Source organism: Eptatretus burgeri, chromosome 12 (genome assembly GCF_056783735.1).
Source record: "Eptatretus burgeri isolate ZD-2024b chromosome 12, Ebu_testis_v1, whole genome shotgun sequence".
NCBI classification, from domain to species: Eukaryota; Metazoa; Chordata; class Myxini; order Myxiniformes; family Myxinidae; genus Eptatretus; species Eptatretus burgeri.
The window spans coordinates 86,033,634-86,051,133 of NC_140972.1; the positions used below are offsets into that span (position 1 = coordinate 86,033,634).

At 41.2% G+C, this 17,500-nt stretch overlaps 1 protein-coding gene and 1 pseudogene across 1 annotated transcript in view; both read right to left on the minus strand.

Annotated features, from left to right (window-relative positions):
- LOC147016037 (neogenin-like) overlaps nt 1-17,500 on the minus strand; it is a 557,153-nt gene that overhangs the window by 317,523 nt on the left and 222,130 nt on the right. The window lies entirely within an intron of this gene.
- LOC147016039 (uncharacterized) lies at nt 7,623-11,025 on the minus strand (annotated as a pseudogene).

Here is a 17,500-nt window from a genome sequence, read left to right on the forward strand (position 1 = left end):
TAGGTTGTGAACACCGACAACACGCTAAGCATTCGTTGGTATAAGTTATCTTTTAGTAATCGAAACATTCAGTGTACGTTACTAATACGTTATGCCTATGTCCAACTCGTTATTATATGCCCAAAACTGAAAAAAAACATCAATAGTTCAGCGTACGCCAACGTTTTAGATACATTTTGATACGTTGCCATAAGCTCGCTAAAACCTCACGGTGTGACAGGGCCTTCACCAAAGCTGCTTCACCAAGATGTTTCCAGTATATGGTAATAATAATCAGGATAATAACATGGCCGAGTACAAAGCATCATAAGCTTAGCGAGTGTGGAAATGTATAATTAAGGCAAAATGATTGAGTACAAAGGGAACTCAACTGTGTATATGCAACCCCCCCCCCCCCCCCACTTCCATAGATATCACATATTTCTCGTAGAACAACTAAAGAGTTCATAGAACACCTTACTCCACCCAGTTTTGAGAAAAGAAAGACAATGGAAGGGTCTTTTCAACGCAAGATCGCTATTAGCTTAATCCATGAACTGTGAATAGCAGGCATGATGGCAACCATACAAAGCCAATGAGGCCAACGGAAAAGGTCCAGAGCTGAAATTTCAGCCAATTCCTCTCAGAGAAACTGATGATTTTTGAACGATCTTTGAGAAAAAGGTAAAAAGATCCACTAAACAAACATCATTTGGCTGAAGTTAGTTCTGTGCTTGGCACCACCATTTTTGTCTGAATCTGACTGTTACTCCACCCTCACAACACATGACAATTTATTGGTCGAGAGAGCTTAAACTTTTGCCCAAGTACTGCTCAACTGAAGGTTTTTGGAAGTGCAAACAAGGTGATCTGTGTTCTGCATTGTTCAAATATATCATACTAAAATATGTAATTTTGTGTCCATCTGTCTGTCTGACCGTGATACATTCCGTCGTTACTTATCCAATCTCAACCAAACTTGCCAGGGGGATTAATGGTCATACAATGGAGGTTGTAGTGATTTAACTTGTCCTCCATACCCAAGGAGGTTTTCCTTCTTGGACAAACGGCATGTTAATGTGTATAAATAGTTTATCATGGCATTTACCATTTTATCATGGCATACATGCCAGAAATGAAGAAAATTTTTTTATAAATCACAAGCACATATAATTACCTCTTTAAACAGTTGTTACAGTTATTAATAATAATGATATAAACAACAGCAATACAAATAATAATTGGCAATAATAAGAACAATAATAACATGACCCACTCTGCCACTCCCATAAGGGAGTGGTGTCTCCAGTTACTAAGCAGATAGCTAACGCTTGCCAAGCTAGCCAATCCTTATCAACGGTTTCAAATGGAGTGCTTGCTTGAGTGCTCGTCACTTGGCGAGTGCTCCACAACAAACTTGGTAACTGAACACACCCCCGGATGTACTAGTAATTCAAAGAGAATAAAGTTTTAAAGGCTGCAGAAAAAGAAAAAAAAAACATTGGATCAGAAGTTTACCACCGTTCCCACACCCTCTATAAAACCACCTTAGTTAACACATTAAATTACTTATCTATGCCTGTTGTTTTTGTCCTATATAACATTCCTAAAAACTAAGTTTCCTGTTTGGAATAATTTTCATTCTAACAGACAGACTGGTGAGCAATTTCTTTACCGCGATTGTGCTTGTTCACTCGGGACGAGATTCTGTAAAATTTGCAAACCAGAGCCAAAGTACTGCTGAACTGCAGGCTCATATTCCGATTCATGTTATCGTGTTCAAAATATAAAATTCAATTGAAATTAAGTAGTTCCTTGACCATCGACTGACATCTAAGAGACAGAAAGAGTGAACCAATTGCTCCAGCCCACCTTGCGCTATGTGTGCAATGTAACAACATGAGGACCAAATATAGAATGGCTGTGCATACATTACATTCAGGTCAAAATCAACATCATATTTAAGAAATGAGTATCACCCACAGTTTCTCACTCATACAGGTAATCATTAAAAACAAAAACGCATTGATTTGTTCTTAACAGTCTCGTTTCATCGATTCATTCAATCCAATAGTTCACTGCTTGCATCATGTAGGGAATCTAAAATGTTTTATCTTAAATTTTATTTGAGTCAAATTTGCATTCAATTTGCAAGAACAAAATGGCATACATATAAGCTGCTGAGGATTGAACATAATCACATCCACTATGCCTCTGAACCACAAAACACAAAACGCACCCATATTTCAAGAAATAGCCTGCAAAAGTATTCGTACCCCTCCAAAGTTTTCACATTTGATGCCACTTGAGCTTATTTCATTGTGCTTTCAAATCAAACTTAATATATAGAGTCTTCACAAACTACTAAAAGGTGAAGCTAAAAAAAATGCATATAAAATGTGAACAAATTCAATTCACAGAGAAAATCAGATGATTCTCAGTTGCATAAGTATTCAACGTTGCCTAATAAACCTGCTGCCTTCAACGTTGCCTGCTGCTCTTCCTTCGCTCCAATTGGTTCTTCTGACCACGTCCTTGTTAAAGTGGACATCTCTCTGGCTGTTATCAGAGAACCACCTCACCGCCGTCGAGTCTGGCATTTCACTCAAGCCGACTGGCAGGGTCTCCGAGCAGCCATCAAACTTACAGACTGGTCTCCTATCACTACTTTCTCAAACATCAACTCATCCTGGGAATTCTTTCAAAGAAACTTGCTCTCCCTCATGCACAGATTTATCCCCTCTCGTGTTCAGTTGTCTTACCCTTCCTCCCGCCCGTGGTTTACTGAAGCTTGTGGCGAGGCAGTTGTCCTGAAACAACTTGCCTTTGCCTCATGGAAAGCAAACCCAACTGAGGGCAATCTCAGTTCTTTCCACAAAGCTCGGAACAAGTGTGTAGCTACCCTCAGGAGAGCCAGAAAACAACATCTTTCTCATCTCAAGTCTGAACTCTCAAACCTCTCCCTCCTCAAAATCCTGGTGGCGTTTAATCAAATCTGTTTCTGGTGTATGTTCCCCCTCCATCCCCTCCCTTACCTCAAATGGCCGCACTGCTGATTCCACACGTGATAAAGCTGAATGTCTAAACTCGGTGTTTGCAGCTAAATCTTGTGTCCCAAACCCATCACTATCTCTACCCACTTTACCCAGTCGCACCCAACTGTCCCTGGACTCTGTATCCTTTTCTCCTGACAAGGTGGAGAGCTTGCTTTCAAACCTCGAGTCAGATTCTGCAACCGGTCCAGACGGCATCAGCCCACGTGTCCTCAAAGCCTGCTCTTCTGCTCTTGCTCACCCTCTCTCTGTTCTATTCACCCTCTCATTTTCCCAAGGTCATCTGCCATCTGCTTGGAAATCTGCTAACATCACTGCCCTGCATAAAAAGGTGCAAAAACAGATCCCTGTAACTATAGACCAATCAGCCTTCTCCCAATCATCAGCAAGGTTATGGAATCCATCATCGCTTCAGACATGAAATCCTTCCTCTTCTCCAATGGCTTGATTTCCAATCATCAATTTGGTTTCAGACCAGGTCACTCTACCCTAGATATGCTGCTACTGCTCTCCCATCAATGGATGGAGGTCCTCAATGCCAGACAGGAAATCCGAGCCGTATCCCTGGACATATCACGTGCTTTTGACACAGTCTGGCACCCTGCCCTACTCACCAAACTCTCTTCCCATGGTATTCAAGGCCATCTCCACTCATGGCTCGCAGACTTCCTCTCCTGTCGCAGTCAACGTGTGGCCCTAAATGGAGTTCTTTCATCCCCTCTTCCTGTGCAGGCTGGAGTTCCTCAAGGTAGCGTTCTGGGCCCTGTTCTTTTTCTGGTTTTCATCAATGATCTCTCGGACTCTCTGGAAAATCCTCTATTTCTCTTTGCCGATGACTCCACCCTCTGCCGTACCATCTGTCATCCCTCAGACCGGCAAGCAGCAGCTTCTTCGCTCACTGCAGATCTGGATAAAATCACAAACTGGTCCAACACGTGGAACATGTCTTTCAATCCAGACAAATCTCACACTCTCACTATGTCTCTTCGAAAGGACCGTTTACAAAACCCCCCCATCCACTTTCTCAACAATCCTCTGGAAGAAGTCTTTTCTTTCAAGCTTCTGGGTCTCACTATCTGCCATGACCTTTCCTGGGAAAGTCACATTTCCAACCTTGCCTCAAAAGCCAGTCGCCGACTGGGAATCCTCCGTCGTGCAAAGTCCTTCCTCGGCCCTCTTGAGCTCCTGACCACTTACAAAGCTTTTGTCCGTAGCCTGATGGAGTACTGCTCTCCCCTCTGGGCTGGTGCTCCTGCCTCCCACCTTTCTCGACTTCACGCTGTCGAAACCAGGGCTTTTAAGATCATTGGCATCTCCCGCAATGAAGCTGAGTCTTTGGGCCTCTCACTCAATCACCGCAGGTTGGTCGGTGGTCTTTCTGTCTTCTACCGACTCCTCTCCAGCCTTGCCCCCCTGCTCTCTCTGTGATTTGTCCCAACCACATTTCCACAGGGCGCTCAAGGTCCGCCAACAACCCCCTTCTGGTAAAACTACCAAAATCACGAATCACTGCTCATCTTCACTCTTTCATTCCTCTTTTTTTCCCGCCTTTGGAATAAACTTCCTCACTCTATTCTTTCCCATTCTTCCCTCCAGGCTTTCAAAACAGCTGTTCACCACCACCTCTTATCTTCCCCCATCCAAATCCTCGATCTTTTCTACCCCCGATAATCCACCCAAGCCCACTTCCTTCAATTCTCCTGCTTTCCTTCCTGAAAGTCCCTTTAATGTCCATCTTCCCCTCGCCATGTTCCCCGTCCCATCCCCATCCCTCTCCCTTCCACAGTTCACCTGTGTCTGTTCCCCAATGTTTTGTCCCTTCCACTCCCGCCCCTCTTGTCTCATGCCTCCTTGCTGTGAGTTGTGTGTTAGCTCTCATACGAGCCTCGACCAAGGTATACAAAAAAAAAAAAAAAAAAAAAAACCCTAAATCACTTCAGTAGCAAATTATTTGTTAGAAAGGTTACAAAATGAGTGTAATAGGTTTTACCTGTATGTAATCAGTGGTTTAACTTAAAAATTAAGCTCTCCCACTTATCTAAGGAGTTTTAAGGTGCGACTCACTTGGTCAACCAACAAGGAAAACATGAAGACCAAGGAGCTTTCCAAAGAAATCAGACACAACGTGGTGGAGAAGCACCGTTCAGGAGAGGGTTACAAGAGGATTTCAGTCACTCATTAACCCTTTGAGTACGGTGAAATCCATCATTAAGAAGTGGAAGACGTATCATACCACCCAGAATCTACCCAAATCAGGCTGCCCATCTAAACTCAACAGCCGGGCAAGCAGGAAACTGGTTCGGGATGTCACTGTAAATTTAACATTGACTTTAAAAAATCTGCAAGGCTCTAAGTTCGAGATGGGGGTTGGTGTTCATCAATCAACAATATCCTGTTCCCTTCACAAACTTGCCCTCTTTGTACAGGTGGCAAGAAAGAAGCCATTACTGAAAAATTCACATCTAAAAGCTCGTATGGAGTTTGTGAAAAATCATTTTAATGATACTGCAGGCATGTTAGGCCATGGGCTACATATGGCTACCATGCACCCCCCCCCCACATCTCAATGAACCTATGTTTTTCTGAATCCCCCTGGATGTGCTGAATAATAAAATGAATGTTAGCATTGAAAATATATGGATGCACTTCCGGTTTTAACCCTATAACAAATGGTACCCTAAAAACCGCGAATCGCTGCTCCGCGTTGGTCATGATTTCTATGCCTCATCACATCAACTTGTAGAATGGCTCAATGAAGGTCAATGTTCACATGTGATATACCAAATAATAGCTGATGCTATTCTGCTTATTTTAATACATCTCATAAGTTGTTACAATACATATTGCCTAAAACAGTCATTTGAATGAGCATACCGCTATCCAGGGATATTCGCGCACTGACTGACACTTTCATGTTTCACATTTTTTATTTTACTGATAAATATGGCAAAGATAATCAATTTAAAAGTCATTCATAACATTCTCGTCGGCAACATAATTATTTTAAAACCAATATTAGCCAGATACCTTGATAATAAGTTGCGAAATTACATTTTAAATTTTGTTGGTGTATGCTGAAGGTTGGTCCAAACCCCACTTTCAAGAATGTTTCTTGCACGTACATTGTAATTGTGTTATTATATTATTATTATTTGTAATTTAGCACCAACAAAATAATCATCGCCTTGATGGGTACATGTAGTTATATAATTATAATCATGCAACACTCCTCTCATTAATAAGCACATTTGAAATATCAATGCTCATACATAGGTTTAATCAGAATCACTGTCTGAACTGTCTCCAGCAGGATAGTTTGTTCCTGCAGGAAGTGGACCATCATCATCTGATTCATCCTCTTCATCAGTCGGTGAACCTTCAACAATATCTATTAATTGTTGTGGAAGTACATCTCTGTCATACCATAACGGCGCCATTTTGCCATCAACGATTGTCCAACCATGGCCATCAGTAGCCAGAGGGATATCGGGATCAGTGAAATGCGCTCTCTTCCATATTCCAACCTGATAATTCACTCTCCTGATATGTTGCTCTCACAATTTTCGGCATGGAGGTAGATTAGCCATATCAATGCTATGTGAAGTTTTGATTGATGTGTCATTATCTGTGTCACACCACTGGCTCATCTTCATCAACTCTGCGCATGCGCGGCCTTTCGTAAATGGCACACGTGAACTCGTCAAGATCGTCTACGAGCTCTGTAGATACATGCCAGGAGTCTCGCAGCCGAGCAAGCACTGGCACAAATTTGGGCATCTGCAATAGTTTCTTGAGAAGTTTCACTTTTCCTAATCCTTTGAAGGCGCTTGTGGAGTCACATCCACTGTATGCATGGAGTGTCATCAGAGCTGTACAGTGTTGCTGGGTATAACCTCGTGACATATCACTCACATTTAGCAGTCTTTTTCTTGTTTCCAGTGCCAGTGTCAAACAAGATGGTGACATCACTGAGTGTGGGTGCATAGTGGACAAGTATAAAGAATACATCAGTGTCCGGACTCTTAACTCTCAAGTACTTGTAACTCTGACTACTACCATCTTTACAATATAGGATGATATGAGAATCAGATTCTTCCTGGGTTGACTTGAGCGTGGGAATTTCTCTTCTATGTGTTGACAGACCATCATCAGATGTCAGGAGGTATGCAGTGCCTTCACAGATTACAGTCACTTGTCTTCCTTGTAGCTTCTTGGCATATGCATCTTGGCTCCAGAGTCGAGTGAGTAGTGCAATAAACTGTTGCTTGTTGACATCATTGCCCAAGAACAATTTCCAGTCAGATGGTTTGTTGGTGTTCTCCCCTTTGATATAATCAGTTTTTCACCACAACCTCGTCTTAGTCGCTCCATTGCTTTCACAGAGTTAGGCATGTAGGAGTCTGTGCTGAACACAACATCACCTATCAGTGGCATTATATCAAACACTTTGGAACATATCCGGCTAAAGTTTCCTGGTGTTTCTTTCATGTAGTAGAATACAGCATTACCATCATGAATTACTAGCGTTTCACTTGATTGGAGTACCGCAGCATCCTCATGACCCTTTGTGAGATGCTGCAACGCCTTAGACTATTCCGTCTTTGCTAAGAAACCATCAGCAGTCCCTATACTGTATGGCAAAGGAGTTAATGGGTATGTCATCAGTTCCTTAAGATCCAGTTGTACACCTTGGCTTTGGGATTTCATGAGGAGTTGGAAGGCGACATTTCCTTGTTTGTACTGCACAACTCTATTCGTTGTTGTCTTTACCTTGCTTTTCTTACTCATGTCTCCTCGAGTCATTAGGTTCATGCACTTTACTGGCTCAAAGAAGTCCTTTCCAGTCTCCAGACGTGAAGCAATAAACACTTCCTTTGCCTCTCTACCTGCTTGTTCTGCACGGAGTACATCTTTCTGTACAGCTAATGATGCAGCAGCACCTGATGAGAGAATCAGCAGTTGATCTGGACTATCTACAGTGAACGGATTCAGGAAACTCTCCACTGCCTCCATTGTTCTGCACACCAGCTTTTCACTTTTCAATACTTCTGCAGGACGTAAATCACGGTGTTCGATTCCTTTGGTGGATCCCGACAACATATTGGCCATACAGAGCGAGGTGTTCATATACTGTGATCTGGCATGTGTTGTTCTCACCCAGCGTTGGTCGGCATCATGATTGGTCAGAACACCTGACTCACCAGCACCACTTCCACCTGCACTGCCATGGGATTTGGCATGACGCATGAATGATTCCTCCATGGTTTTATCAATGGCACATCGATTTCCAGGAATGAAAGAACGAGCAACACTGATTGCACCTCTCTTCATCAACTCTGTGGCTCCTGGATGGGATATTTCGATATTTGCAATGAACAAAGAGAAGAATGTAAGATATCTGGCATCGTTCTGGCCTCTAAAACGAAAGAATAAGTCAGACATCAGATGAAGACAATGGGCATAGAGAAGGAAGTCATTGTGCTTCACAGCATGTGTGAGTGTTAACACCAGCCAAACGCGGTCCATGTATGATACCCACAATGAGCAGTTGTACCAAGGTTTCCTGTCTTGTAATCACCCCGATATTGCATAAATCCCTTGATGTACCTTTTCAACTCCTCGTCTGCAAGTGCTGTATTCATGGTTTCCTCAGATGGGGTATGTGTGATATCATATAGAACCTTCTTTGATTGTTCTGTTGGAGATGCAAACACATCAGCTTCGTTATGGCTTGCCAGATATTGTGAAAGAAGAAGTCTCTCTAGACATTCCAGCATGACTTTGTGGCAGTTCATTGCTCTGTCATAGTGTTTCCCTGACAGCACACCCTCGATGGAACCAGATACTATTAAGCCTGCTTCCAATATTATGTCAGAGAGCCCTGATCCATTCATCTTCTTTCCAATCATCTTCATGTAGGCACATATCAGGTGGAACGTCAAATGAGGATGATGTGCTTCTCGTACCTGACCTGGTTGTTCCAAACGAGGGGATAAGCCTTCATAATACCCCCAAGTCAAACATAGTGATGGTGTACCTCTGCTTGACTTCATTTGTGGATTCTTCAGCATAACGTAAACACTCCTGTACTGTTTTATAGTCAGTAATGGGGCTAGCTATGACAGGGTAGTAATCTATGGTGGTGAGATTCTCGGGTCTCTGACCAGTCATTGAGATGAATCCTGTCCATCCAGGTACTTGTTGTGACATACAATTTTGTTGTCGCATCAGCATCCACAAGAAATGGTTGATTCTGGCTTTGTGTTGGGCATCTTCACCACTGGGGTATGTTCGTTGTGCAATCGTTTACTGAGGACTCCTACGCTGGGTGACATAACAATCTGGAAGACATTCAGATGATTGGATGTTTAGAGAACGTTGTTTTGTTGTCATATTCCGTGGAATGGATGGTATTTCTACACGGGTACCTCCGTGGTCGTCTGGTCTCCCTTCTATATCCTGCAGCATGATACCATGGGCAGTGTGGATTGATCCCATTCCAGTGAGGTTATTTAGCAGTTGATCAAAGTTGTCAAATTCAGAGTGAAAGACAGAAGGTGCATCTGGAGATCGGATGATTTGAGTTGACAACAAATTTGAAGTTTCATCCACAGCCTGTGCGAGAGCTGTTTCTAGTTCCAATGAAAATGAGTAGTTCTCTGAATGTCCCATTCGAGTCAGTAAGTTGATCAGTCGCTCACTCCTGAACAGGTGGCAGAGTGTCATGCATATCAACATGTGTTTTGGGAGTTTCCACTCAACATTGGTAGCTGCTTGACAAATGTCTTGTCCTATTGAGTATACCAGTCGATGTGACTTCGATGTACGAGTGGTGACTTTTCCACCTATGACATAGCTGAGAAATTTCTGGAGTTGTGATGGTACAATATCCTTCACATCTCCAAGATCTTGAGCAGTTGGTGGCCATTTTAGTTCATTGGACATAGCAAAACTCAAAAATCACCCGATGCAGGTATGTTCCAGCTTCTTGTATCATATCTGTCGAAGCGAGATCATATGCCAATCGGACTGCATTGTTCACGTCAATGTCAGAACTATATACTGTATAGGACTACATTTTTGCTGAGGAATACAGTTTACAGAAGGCCAATCTGTCCTTGTACTCTTCGTGTTTCTCAAGTTTGATTTTGAAGTTTTCTCCACGGAAGTTTGGATTTGCGAACTCTGTGAGTTCCAAGCTGGCTATGTATGTCTTGACAAGATCAGTTTGTTTCACCATCTTCTTGTCTCGTAGAACATCAGTGTCGATTACCTCACACACATCATGAAATGCATGATTGTGAGCCTCCGTCAGTTGAACTTGCTTGTCTTTGTTCTGGACATTGGTACTTCTCCACTTATCTGGCTTCTGTAGGTACTTTGTCCTGCACGACTTGTGAAATCTGGCTTCACATGCAAACAGATCCTGGCATCTAATCCGTGTGAGCAGTTTTTCGTCATTTGTCTTCTCAGCTATCTCTAAAATTGTTTGCCAACCATCAGAAATAAAGCTACTCATGCCCTCGGTTGTCCACGCCCCCTTGCTTTTAACTTTTTTACTTCCTTCAGAATTGCAAAAAATACAGTCTGGTTCAAACACCATATGATCTGCTGAACTGCGTTTACTTGGTCGAGAACATGATAGTTCTCATGAATCCGAATGTGTAGCCAAACGATTGATGTTCATGGTGAAACGCTGATAACACACCCTATGATAACCATGATGGTGCTCTTTTATAACATCAGGAATAAGATTACACGTGTCCTTAATCTGGTGAACAGAACTTGCATGTTGGGCGAGTCTCTTATCATGAATCCCTTTCAATTTATCCAATTTTTGGTAACTATCCTCATTTGCAGGTAATTGCAGCAATGGTCCATATTGTAATCCTGGGACATGCACAATGCACACCAGCAAACTACAATCTTGGCCACCCTTTGATCGCTTTGGGGGAGGCGCATTCTCGTCACCGAGGTCTGATGAATTAGACATCATTCAGTGCAATCTGAAAATAGAAAAACAAGAAAGAATTGTCGAATAAAATCAAAGTGGAAATATTTACTTGTCAAGCTTAATTAATTGTTCTTTGAGTACTAGATTCTGTAATATAAAACAAAACTTATCAGTAAAATAAAAAATGTGAAACATGAAAGTGTCAGTCAGTGCGCGAATATCCCTGGATAGGGGGTATGCTCATTCAAATGACTGTGATTTAGGCAATATGTATTGTAACAACTTATGAGATGTATTAAAATAAGCAGAATAGCATCAGCTATTATTTGGTATATCACATGTGAACATTGACCTTCATTGAGCCATTCTACAAGTTGATATGATGAGACATAGAAACCATGACCAACGCGGAGCAGCGATTAGCGGTTTTTAGGGTACCATTAGTTATAGGGTCAAAACCGGAAGTGCATCCCCATATTTTCAATGTTAACATTCGATTTCTTATTCAGCACATCCAGGGGATTCAGAAAAAAAACATAGGTTCATTGAGATGTGGGGGGGGGGGTGCATGGTAGCCACATGTAGCCCATGGCCTATGTGGATAAACTTTTTATGGTCAGGTGAGACAAAAATTGCACATTTTGTTCTAGATTCAAAGCGTTACGTCTGGCAAAAGTCTAACACTGCACATCACCCAGTCAGCACCATCCTGACTGTCAAGTATGCTGCTGGCAGCTTCATGTGATGGGGCTACTTTTCATCAGAAGGGACTGGCAAGCTTGTCAGGATAGAAGAAACAATGGATGGTGAAAAGTCCAGGAGAATCCTTGATATTAATATTATTAAATATTAAATTGTTACTTGACATCACACAAGCAAAAGCCATCTTTATAGGAATTCTACCCAAATAGTGCCAAAATAGTCTTAGAACTCTTGTGATTGTAAAAATTTTTTTACTGGTATCTTAAAGAAGGATATTAGGCAAGTAAATGAAATATGTAACATCTCAACATATAACTTCCTGGAAAAAAAAGCTATTTATAAGGACTTTCTGTCAGTTTCAGCAGCAGCTGGCCATGATGTAAGAAGAATACCAGTTCACACGTGGACAAAAAAAGATGAAGCAATTGAAAAATGTATGACATTTTAGAAAATGTAACAATTTGTTGTCATCTGCTGTAAAGGCTTACTGCTCACCTCTAATGGTAATACAAAGGATCAATTACAAGCAGATGATCCAGGTTTTCAGGACGAAAATCCAACCTTTGCCAAAGAGAGAAGCACACTGCAATGCATATGGTTAGAAGCACGCTATCTTTGCCAACATCAGACAACCAGATGGTGTAACATTTGTGTTGTTATTTGACAAGCAAACATAATCGTGAGAACAATTCACAGTACATGGATGTACACAATCCCATAATGCTGATTAATTCTGCTTTGTCAAAAAATGTAATTTATTTTGCAATACAGGTTGTTATGAAGCATTTAGCAGGGAAACTATATATATATATATATATATATAAATATATATATATATATATATATATATATATATATATATATATATATATATATATATATATATATATATATATATATATATATATACACACACACACATACATACATATACATGAAAAATGGAAGCACCTGGGTAAATGAGGGACACCAAGCAACAGCTTCCACATAGGTGTGACACATGTGTTAATTAAGCAAATAACATCCCAGCATACTAAGGGTCATGTATAAAAATGCTGCACATTCCTGGTTGCTGATAATTATGGCTTGCATGGCTGCAAGAAGATACCTCAGTGACTTTAAAAGAGGGGTGATGTTGGGGGCATGTTTGGCAGTAGCTTCAGTGACAAGACAGATCAGCTTGCTGATGTTTCATGAGAAACGGAATCCAAGGTGATGTTGGCCAGCTGCTTCTTCTTCTTCTTCTTGCATATGGCAACTTTGCAGCCGGGTAGCTATCATTTTGTTCAGGCGCAGCTGTGCTGCTGATGATGTGCACTATAACAGTACACTGGTACTCATTTCGGCAACCTCGGAAGGATGACAGGCTGAGTCAACCCCGCCTGGTATGAATTCAGCAGCCAACGGGGCTTGAAATCAGGACCCTAAGATCAAAGCCAGCCAACCACCCTAACCGCTAAGCCAATACCAAGCTTGGCCCAGCTATGAAGAGTCATCCCGGTGTTTCACAAGCAGGGTGCTTCATCAGTGGGTGTGCCGTCCCATAGATGAATTTTAAACAGTGTCCCATCTGCCAGCATTAATTGGTGGGCGTGAAAGATCCCAGGGTATACTTCAAGAAGAGTCGGCGAGCTATCGCCGACACCATGGCCAAGTTCCAAATTTTGCGCAAACCACCCTAACTCTTGCTGGGAAGACAATGGTAAAACGGACATAAAGCAATCAAGAAAAGTGACAAAATGTCAGCCCTTTGCTGTTTCAACCCCTACCCAGGTTCCTCTCTAGCTCCAGCTATGGTGTATCGGCTACGATGTCCGTCAGCATGCAAAATTTCAGCTTTCTACGTCACCCGGAAGGTTCTAAACATTAATATCAGTGAGTCAGTGAGTCAGTCATTCAGTCAGTCAGTGAGTGGTTAGAACGAGTTTTATATGTTAGATAATAGATATATATGATTCAATCACATTTCTCACCCATAATTGGAGCGAATAACCAGTCAGCTCTCACCTAATCAATTACCCCAAGTGGCGAGGATATTTTTTATGGATTGATGCATCTTATTTATATGTTAACTGCTGTTGGCATTGTATGTGTTATGTGCTTGGGAGCCTTGGTGGTGCACATTTCTGTGTACACTGTTGCCCATGACTCACCAACAAGTAAAGAAACTGGTCCGGTGGCTGAGGGTGGCGTGTAGCATTAGGATTCTCATTTATGTACTCATTGTAATTTTTATATTTATTTTGCATTTGCAGTATTTTGCTTGAGGTTTGCAAAATATAATTAAAAACAAACAAACAAAAAACTCCTTTTGAGAAAAAAAAAACCCACTAATTTTATACTTTGAACACTACAAACCGTGAACTGGAACTTGAATCGGAACATGAACCTGTAGTTTATCAGTACATTTGCTCTGAATTTGGCAAATTGTATGGAATCTCATTCCAAGAGTAAGGTAATTATTTTGGTCGGTCTGCCTTTGTGGTCCTCAAAAAAAATCGAAAATAATTTCAAACAGGAAACTTTGTTTTTAGTGATGCCATAAAGAACACAAACAACAGGCATGAATAACTGATTGAATGTGTTAAACAAGATTGTGTAAAAGACGATGATAAACTGCCGAAAAAAGTTGTTTTTTTCACAGCTTTTAAAACCTTTATTTCATTTCAATTTAATTATACAATTGAACACTGCGGAACACAAATCACCTTCTTGTCACTTAAAAAACCTCCAGTTTTGCAGTACTTGGACAAAATATTGCGCCATTTTACGCCATCTCAACCAATCAAATTTTGCCGCTTGTGCCCTCAGCATTGGGGATCATATCGAGAGTCAGACGATATGCTGGCTCATAGGAAATATTGATTTTGCTCGGAAACGCAAAGCAAGGCATTAAAAGACCTTTCCCATGTGCTCTTTCTCAAGACTACATGGGGTAAGGTGTTCCATGAACTCTTTCGTTCAAAGAGGAAAACAATAAAAGACACAGCCAATAAAGAATTCCACCAAGTTCTCGTGTACCAAATTTGCAACAAATATGAAAGAGCAAGGAAGTCTCACATCCTCCGCCGCACAGATTTAACGGTGGCTGAAATTAAAGACCTCTGAAACAATGACGTATGAGGACTATCGGTGACCATAGAGCAGTGGTTTGACTGCACCAAAATCACTTACAGTCCGAAGATACGTAAAGACTGTATTAATTTGCAACTTGTCTCATGTATCAATGTCCATGAGTTATAAGCTATCAAAATTTCTGAGAGGCATACTACCACTTGTCATTGGCAAACATGATCACTCACTCAGAGACAGGGTGAAGTTAGCTGAAAAGATCATGGGTCTTAGGATGAGATTCAATGTGTCAATGGTCTCACTGGTGTTGTGTCACTTTTCAAGAAGGTGCCAAGTGAACTTGTTTCGGAGTCAGTTGGACAGTGGCTGGCAGAGGATGGTACGGGTAGGTCAAGCTGTGGAACTTCAAAGTGCAAGGTCACGAGTTGCATGAATTGTAGGGTCTTTGTTTGTATTCAAGTAACTTCCATTTCAGGGGGCAATTTTACAAATCGGTCATTGGCAATACAATAGGATCCATGATTTCTGTTTCGCATTGTGTTCATCGCCAATATCGTTATGAAAATCTGGAAAACCGGTCTTTACATCATCAAATGTTGATTACACATTCATTAATGCTCACGTGGCCATAACTGAAAACATACATGGTCCTTTGAATGGGATTTTACATCTCAGGAAGTGTGGAACTTACAGTCTGAATATTGTAATGTCAGATGTCACAACATTGGCGTTTTAAGAACTTTTTTGAGAAAAGGCGACAAAATGGACCAGTACAAATAAATCAATGTAGACAGACCATCGCCTGGATTTGCAACCATCGAGTGATCATCCCTTTTCTTGCAAGAGATTGATAGTATGAATCCTTCACAAAAGAGACCGCACTGCACATTCCATCCCCACATACCGGTGTGCACCAAGTAATTGAGCACCTGAGAGAGAAGGTGACCTACAGGAATGTCCCATTAAGTGACCTAGAGGAATGCAAGCCTGCAGTGATGTACACCTGAGAAACAGCCAAAGAAGACTGGTTTATGTAAACTGAGTTATCACCTAACTGTGAGTAAGAGGATTGGCAGAGTACTCTGCAATATTAAAGTGGAGCTTACATTCCGGCTTGTGTACATCTTGAGGCCTCCGTTTAGGTGTTGTCAAGGTTGAGCTACCACTCTGTGAATGAAATCACATGGTCTCGTGTAGTAATTCTTAAACTGGGGGTCACAGCACCGAGGGGGGGGGGGGATTTGAGGGCAGGGTCATCATGAAGGGTTTGTGGAAAATCCTGGCATGAAGGACTTACAATGCAAAATAATATATGAATATATATATATATATATATATATATATATATATATATATATATATATGGAGTGTGTGTGTGTGTGTGTGTGTGTGTGTGTGTGTGTGTGTGTGTGTGTGTGTGTGTGTGTGTGTGTGTGTGTGTGTGTGTGTGTGTGTACCTAAAGGCAGCTCATGATATGATACACATTTGCCCACATATCAAACTCATCTCAGCCTGTTCTTTAACGTCTAAGGTGAGCTTAGGTTCTTTATATTAACATGAAGAGCTTGAGATGATTATTTCAACTCCCCCAGTATGTAATTTACTTTAACTTTATAATACTGTAACCAGCGGACAATACATTAAATAAGTTTCCAAAAATTACAACACCACACCCCTCATCAACACGTTCAACAAGTTCAACAAGGTGACTGCGACTGGCTCACCACATGACATAACCACAGGGGGCTGAGTTAAATTAACAAGGAAATACAAAAAAAAGGCCAAGTTGTTTCTGCCCCCTTCCCCATGGGGTAAAATATATTTCATTACAGTTCTTTCACATATTTTACACGCACATATTTAATTCCAAAGCTATTTAAGGTAAATAGTTTTAAGTGTAGCCCACAAAGTCCTCATCTTCTGTGTCTCTCCCACATCAGCACCAACAAAGCTAATTCACACCCTATTTCGTGGAGCATGATTTCTTCATTTGATTAGCAAAAGAAACGAGTTAACATGTATTAGAAAAAAAAATTCACAAAACTAACATCACCTGTCTGTTTTCAGTAATGTGGTTGTTTAACAATGTATTTCTGAAAGTCAGAAAATCTAGGTTCAACAGTGCGATGACGTCATAATATATACAGTATTGCGCAGGCCCTTCGTCATCCATTTCTCCAAACACTGCATATCTTCTTCAGTTTGAATACTGCTTACAGTGAGGTCAAATAATTTGAAGCAAAGTGAACACATAGAGCTGAATTTACAAAAGGCATGTCAGAGGTAGACGTGTGTCAAATCGTTAATCCTGCAATGATCATCCGTTCAAAGTTAGTCACCAATCGCCGAAGAGTGATTATGTACTAATGATCAAAACCTAATCACAAGTGTTTAAATATAAACAAAGAAAAGTCTACACGTCAGCAAGAGCATCCTTCAGAGTGCATTTAAGGCCTTGAAGCAAGCATTGCAGGGCTTATATAATTAATCGGTATAGTTTGCATGGGTGGTGAATATTGATGTGTTGGGAGTGCTTGAGTGAGCTCAAGACAAGAGGAGGTAGAAGAGGATAGGAATAGGACAGTTTGCAGACGAGCATTCAGAATCTACGAGGATAGATGCAATCCTCTGGAGAAGTATGACAACATCAAATTTGACCGGAGTTACAGACTCTTAAAGGAATCATTTTGTTGGCTGCTGAATCAAGTGTAAAATTACCTGGATCAACCTATGATGAGG